The sequence below is a fragment of the Pinus tabuliformis genome, chromosome 2_1 (assembly GCF_031772625.1).
Source record: "Pinus tabuliformis cultivar Carrire ecotype Pingquan chromosome 2_1, CPIR1, whole genome shotgun sequence".
Lineage (NCBI taxonomy): Eukaryota > Viridiplantae > Streptophyta > Pinopsida > Pinales > Pinaceae > Pinus > Pinus tabuliformis.
In genome coordinates this window covers 162,912,952-162,918,951 of record NC_142299.1, presented here as the reverse complement: position 1 = coordinate 162,918,951, position 6,000 = coordinate 162,912,952, and positions in this window count along the sequence as shown.

Genomic DNA, 6,000 nt, shown 5'->3' with positions numbered 1-6,000 from the left:
TTTGAGATCTGTAAGTTCCATGTTTAACCAATTCTGTTAGAGGCACTGAGATTTTGAGTTTGGCCACCTCTACTCCCAAATTGAAAGGCAGAGGGGATTTGTCTATTTGAACATTTGAAATCTTAGCACTAGGGCTCTGAGTAGGTTGTTCATATTTTTTAGTGTTTGGAGTCTTTTTAATTGGACTTTCTAATACAATTTCTAGAGACTGTTCCACTATTTCCTTGAGGGGAACTGAAGTGGAGGGTTTCTCTTTAGAAGGTTGGTCGTTGGTTACATCTTCAATGATAGGTCTGGGAGGATTTTGACTTATTCTAGAAAGGATTTGCAAAGTTTTTGTAACTATATGATTCTAATTTGCAGCTTTTACTTTCTTAGGCTGATTAGGTATTGGATTCTTGTTTTGGTCTGGAACATCAGTGTTCTTTTTGCTCCTCAAATTGTACTATTTATGCACTTCAAAAATAGCAGAGTCATACCCTTGCTTGTAATCGAAAGATTATCCAGTTTGAGTCTATAATTGTTGAAGCATGTATAATTCTTGGTCATCTTGAGTCAGAAAAATAGTGTCTTCTTCATCTAACCCCATTAAGTTGATTTGGGTGTCTAGCTCAGGGTCTTCTTAATGGTAGGTTTCAACATAATTCTCTTGGAAAGGTGGTCTAATGTTCTGATCAGGCCCATTTTACTAGTGTTTTGGTTCTAATTTTTCCTAAAGTTCATATTCCTTACTGGAGGTGCCTGTTGGCTATCCCAGTGAGGTTTCCTTTCAATGAATTATATTCTATCCATCAACCTTTCCATTCCTTTAGCTAAAGCATCCATTTTTTTTTATCAAAGGGTGAAGTCTCGTCTTTCAGGGGTGTTCTTCTCTCATTTCTAACCCTAGTCCTTTTGGATAGAAGATTAGCTTCTACATTAAGTACTACACTTTGCATATCTTCAAGTGTAGGGGGATTCCTTTCTCTAAGTTGAAAAGCCATATCTATGTCAATTCCGTCTAGAAACTTAATCAGGGCTAAGCCAGGTGGAGGCCTAAGGTCAAGTGGGATTGCATTATATACATTGTTAAACCTAGTATAGTAGTCCTAAACAATTTCGTTTGGTCCCCTTTTAAGGTTTTCATATTCAAAAAGAATTTGAACGGGGTTCTTTTTCTTCTCCCACCTATGTAAAAATTGTTGGTAAAGAACTTCTAAACTATATATACTATTAGGAGGCAAATATCTAAACCATGTCCTCACTTCTCCAGCTAGAGTCTGGATAAAGATTCTCATTTGGACATTTCCTATGTCAATTTCAAGCAATTCAAAATAATCTGTCATTTTCTTTGTCTACTATTATGCAATGTAAGTTCCAGTGCCATCAAATAAGGTAATTTTACTCTGATAATCTGCTGGTAAGACACCCTAACGAGCAGGCATGATCAGAGGAGCATATATGAGTGCCATAGCTCTAAGTTGAATAGGATTGAGAACAGGAGTTGGGGTAACAAGAGGATTTGAGACAATAGGGGGCATTGGAGTAACAAGGGTAATGGGTATTTGAAGGGTAGTGATAGGCTGGTGGGCGAGTGAAGGTCTGAATGGAGATGAGGGATGATCTTCATAAGTGTGGGGAAATGATGGTGAGCTAAAATAAGTTGAAGTAGTTTCAGAAAGTTCAGGGATTCTTTTAGAAGTGAGAGATTAGTGAGGGGAATTCATAAGGTACTAATCAATTGACAAGTTTTCTCTTTGAACTTCAAGTTTTGCTATGAATTCTGCATCTAGAACTATGTCCTCAGGTTCACTTTCAGACTTAGTCCTAAATAGGGAATTGTCAAAATACTCGTCAAAAGGGAGGTCTTCTAAGAACAACCACTTAGCAGGGTAGGAATTGGATATGAATAGAGGTCTTGGGCTTATTGAACTTTCCTGTCTTCTGATTATTCTCAAAATAAGGTTAGGATTGTCAAACACAGGGGGAGGATTTGGATCAGGGTTGGCCCTGGTGTAATGAGTTCTCCCTGAAGCTAGATTTCGAGTTTTTTCTAATTATTTTCTTTTTGTGAACTTTGGAATAACTTCTAATAAACCCTTTAAGATGCTTAAAAATAAAAATTTGAATTTCTCAAAGGTTTATTAAGACAGGGGGTTTGAGTCCCCAGTATGGTCACCACTATGTTATCACTCAGATGTCTTCCCTAGAAGTTATCAAAGAAGGAAGAGTCTGAGGTAACCACAAACCTGATCTTTTAGACTTAGGTTCTAGCCAACCTAAGTCCAGAGAGGGCTCTCTCTTTATAATTTAACTTTGTTTTGGGTAGATTTCAGGCTAGTTATTAGTGCTCATGATTGTTTTGTTTTGATTGGGTGGTGGAATTAATAAAAGAGATGGGTAGATAAAGTATTCAAGCCATTGGGCTATGGAGTCAATCAAGAGGGGCTTAACTGGATCTGATCAATTACTAAGGTAAGAGTTCACAAGGCAGGCTAACACAACAAAAGCAAATCTGCAGGTTCAAATGGATGAGGTAGTCCTAACCAGGGAAAAGGGCAATGAAGAATCCTTTACTATGGACCAAAGAGGGGGTAAACTAGGGAAGTAAGGGAGCAATTAAGAATTCCCAGACCAAGGTAGCTTAGTAGAAAAAATATAGAAAGTAAACAGTTAAAACAGAGAGCATTTAAGCTAATTCTGAGATATCATTCCTTGTTTACCTTACTGATTTTATAAGAAACGCATATGAATATTCATAACATGAAGAGAAAACAATATTTAAACACGAATAGATAATACTTATTTTTTCCAACTGTGCACAAGAATCCAGTGAAATTTCCTTAGCTTTATTTCATATCCAACAAAACGAGTCCAGTCTCGAGTACAATAGCTCCTCGGCTCAATATAAACGTCTACAGAAATGTATTTTAATCCACCATAATTACTTCAAATAATGAAGTATTTATACAAAATATGTTACAAAATATCTCATAACAAGATGAGAATCATTCTAGGAAAAAAAAAATATCTTCAACACGAAGATAGAGACAGATGGAGAACTACCTTCTTGTTGTCCATTTTATTATGACTGTGCTAGCTATTGCAATTCGGATTTGGATATTTAAATTTATTTATAGTTGTGTGCTGGAATCACTTTTATCTTCTACCTACTGATACTCTTTACCTGTTCTGCTTTGACTTTGTCTTACCCGTTTTACCTGGTAGCCATGTTTTACCATGTAGATTTACTGCAGTAACTTTACAGTGAATCTGTCAGTTTTGTCCACCATTCACTGTCAAGTAATTTCATCCTTATCATTTTCCTATATATCCCGTTAGATTCTATATACTTAGCAAAATTTGGTTTGCTGGTGAACAAATGCTTTATCTCATGCTCTATACAAAACAAATTTTTAAGACTGTCATATAGTACCTTTCCAGTGGGTAAAGATTTTACCCCTAAAGTGCTTGCTTGGTTTCTGGCCAGCTTATTTAGCCTTTCAATATAATCCTCTTGAGTCATCAGCTTGTCATTTATTACCATAGGATTGGGAAGTCCTTTTTCTCTCAAAATTACATACTTTGTCATAAAACTATCAATGTCTTCTTGGATGCTTTGACACCTTTTCTCCAAATTGAGCATCAGGTTCCTTTTGGTGAGAACCTTATTTATTTCAATGATGGTTGTTGTTCTATCATCAATTTATAGTTCATGAAGTTGGTACCTATTTCTGTTGTTCAAAAATGTGACCAATAAATTGGCCTCTTCAGGTTTATCTCCCAACTCTTCTCTTGTCTTGTGGACTCCTTTTGTAGCTACTTTTACTAGTTCAGTCTGTTCAAAAATAATTTGAATAGAAGGCCAAACATCATTGATGGAATCAATGATGTTGGCCCAAATAATATCCTTCATATCTCCCATGGTTCTTGCAATGTCAAGTCCTTTTCAAGGACTTTTATTCTTTCTACCATTCTTTGGTTCTTTTGACCTTCTTCCTTTTGTTGTATCTGGGCAAGTTTACAGTCAATCTCTAGATTTGACACTTTTTCTCTGAGTTTCTTGAGTTCGGTGGCCTGGATGCTCATTTCCTCCATGGCCTTTACCAATTCAACTATTTGTTCTGTGGATGTACATGTGCTTGTAGTTTCCCCTGTGCCTGTTGATGTACCTATTACTCGCAAAGTTGTAGCTGGTAGAACTGTGGGTGCTAAGGCAACAGCCAGTGTGGAGGGTATTGCAGTGGAGACTGTAGGAATTACAGTCTGGGGAGTGGTGGCCAACTCACTATGTTTAGACTGCATCAAGTTATCTAGCTCCTTTTCTGTCTCTTTTAATTGTTCATTTAGCTTAAGGACTAAGTCCATAAGCTCTTCCTCCTTTTGAGTTTCCAACACTTTAGCTGTCCGAGGATGATGTAGAGGAGGAATTTTGAGCTACTTCTTTAGTGCAGCTATGTCATCGTTATTCTTCTTGATAGGCTTTTCTGCATCTTTCACATCTTTGGGATCATGTCCCAGCTCTATGACCAAGTCCTCTAAGGAATTTATTCTAGTGTCCTTGGCCTATGAAGAGGCCTTCTCCAATTGCAATTGTGTTGATATATTATTCATCGAATTTTTGAATTGGTGGGCTACAATTGCCTTGCTGGTCAAGGTGGAGTAAACCATTTCACCAGTCTACTTGTGTAGCTAAATTTGGACAATAGGATAGATTTCATTTGCCAATACTTCAAAGTTTGTTTTCAAATAATCTACCATTGATCTAGGTTGTCGTGTAGTTGGATTCAGGGAACTCATCTGCATCTTACCTTCATTTATGTTAAAGGCTAACATTAGCCTTGTTTGATTTGTTGGGGCCATATTCAAGTAGTGTGAATAACTTTTGGCCTTTAATCTTTCATTCCTGGGCTTGATTTCTTTGTATTTCTCTTTTAAGTGTTGGATCTAGCCACTTGCATCTCTAAAGGAGGATACTTCCATGCTCTGTTACCTTTCCAACATTTGAGCCTGTGAGGTGGAAAGTTCTTGTGTACCTCTAGAGGGTGTGTTCTGCCTACTTCCTGTAGTTCCTGCTATCTCCTCAGTACTGAAAATGGGTTCAACCTTTGCCTCTTGACATAGGTCTGGGCAACAGGCCTACTAGAAGGAGTGGCCTCCTCTCTATCTATTTTTAGATTCCTTTCCTCATTTAGAGGAGTCTACAAAATAGGAAGATTGCTCATGATTTGTTCTGGTTGAGCAAGTTCTTCTGAAATCTCAGGCTATTCAGATTCCTCTGGCTACTCTGATGGCCCTAGTTGCTCTGATGGCCCTTCTTATGCTATTTTCCCACTGGGTTCATTTGATTTCCTTTGAGATTGAGTTTCCCCTGGCACTTGTACAAACGAATCTTAATCAAGTATTCTATCTAAATCTATCAATACATTATCAACAACAATTTTTGAGCTATCTTGGTCCACCAAAGTGTTTTCCACCCATTCAAGTTGATTAGCATACCGTTCCATTTCAGGGATTCTATGGTGGATGTAAGGATATAATCTATTCTTCTGTCTCCTATTGCAAATGAAGTCCAAAGGGTCATATCTCCAGTTAAAAATTTGTTTCAGTCTTAGTCTTTGGAGGATCACCTCTGCTACCTTTCCTGCTTCCCTATTGTTACATATGAATTGGCTAAGCTGATCTTTCATCCTAAGTTGAGCTTTCTTCTTGGCCTTTACAAAGTGCACCTCATCTGAATTGATCATTTATCTGTAGTACTCTAGAGCAAACAATCTCATAGGGAGGTATCTGGGTAGTTTGTAGGGAGCCAACTCACATCCATAGATTCTGATTTCAGTATGGTTTTGGTATAAGTACCAATCCCCTAATCTATATTTTTTTGACAATTGAAGGACCCTCCTGATATCTGCACTCATTCTAGGGGGAGGGCTTCCTAATAGCATAGTTGCCACTGGGTGTACAAAGAGGTCTATGAAATCAGTATAAGAATATTGGGAGTCATACAGGTGAATCAATGAA